Source organism: Macadamia integrifolia, unplaced genomic scaffold (genome assembly GCF_013358625.1).
Source record: "Macadamia integrifolia cultivar HAES 741 unplaced genomic scaffold, SCU_Mint_v3 scaffold2246, whole genome shotgun sequence".
Classification (NCBI taxonomy): domain Eukaryota; kingdom Viridiplantae; phylum Streptophyta; class Magnoliopsida; order Proteales; family Proteaceae; genus Macadamia; species Macadamia integrifolia.
In genome coordinates, this window is record NW_024868592.1 from 36,390 (window position 1) to 37,349 (window position 960).

Below are 960 nucleotides of genomic sequence, written 5' to 3' on the forward strand. Positions count from 1 at the left end.
CCAAAAATCCTAAGAACAAGTTTCTATGCATTGTTGCTGTGGAGGAATCTCTACATCCACTATTTTAGCCTTCGTCGGATCAAAATCATAAAATCTAGATTATAGAGATAAAAGCACAGGTTTAAAAAATAAATAAATAAAAATAAAAAATAAAAGACACACGTGTATGTTTCTACTTTCAAATACCATATAGGAATAGTCAAGAGAGACTCATTTAATAAATCCATTCATCTCGGGGTGACCCAGCGGTTAGATCACTCTTTGGTTTTTGGGTTCTATGGTGAGGAATCTATCCTGCGTGTGCTTGTATGTCTCCGTCATTGACCCCCACGATAGTGCAGGGGTCGCATGACTAGGGTGCGTTCATTCCGCGTCAAAATATATAGGTTAGGTCATTGTTGTTTCATATTGATATTTGGAGAAATTTAGAAGGAAAATTATTGAGGCGTTTAATAATATAAATTATAGTTTTTTGGAAGGTCTCATGGTGAAAAATTACAAAATTACACAAAATCAGGTGTGTTCTTACAAAACTACCTATTCATTATTTCTATTAACAAAAATACATTGTTTTGACCCAAGGTGGACAAGCCTGTGTTGCAATGGTTAAGTTGCACTATTGCACTATTACAACATGTTTGTTAATGTTCAAAACTTCGAAACAATCTCTTCTACAAAACAAGAGGTAAGACTGCGTACAATTTCCCCTCCCAATAGTGAGTTCTCTTTTGACCAAGTTCAAAACAATGGTCATCCCTTAACCGAAATCTTTTGACAGTTTACCCCCATCTCTCCTAACCCCCTTCTTCTTCTTCTATTGCAACCCTACCTATCCCTATCCCTTGCTTCTTTCTCTTCCTACCTGTCCTAACCCTCATCTTCTTCTTCCTATCGCAATCCCACCTCCTTAGTAAATCCCTAATACACCGGTGGACACTTTTCTTTTCTTTTCCTTTTTTT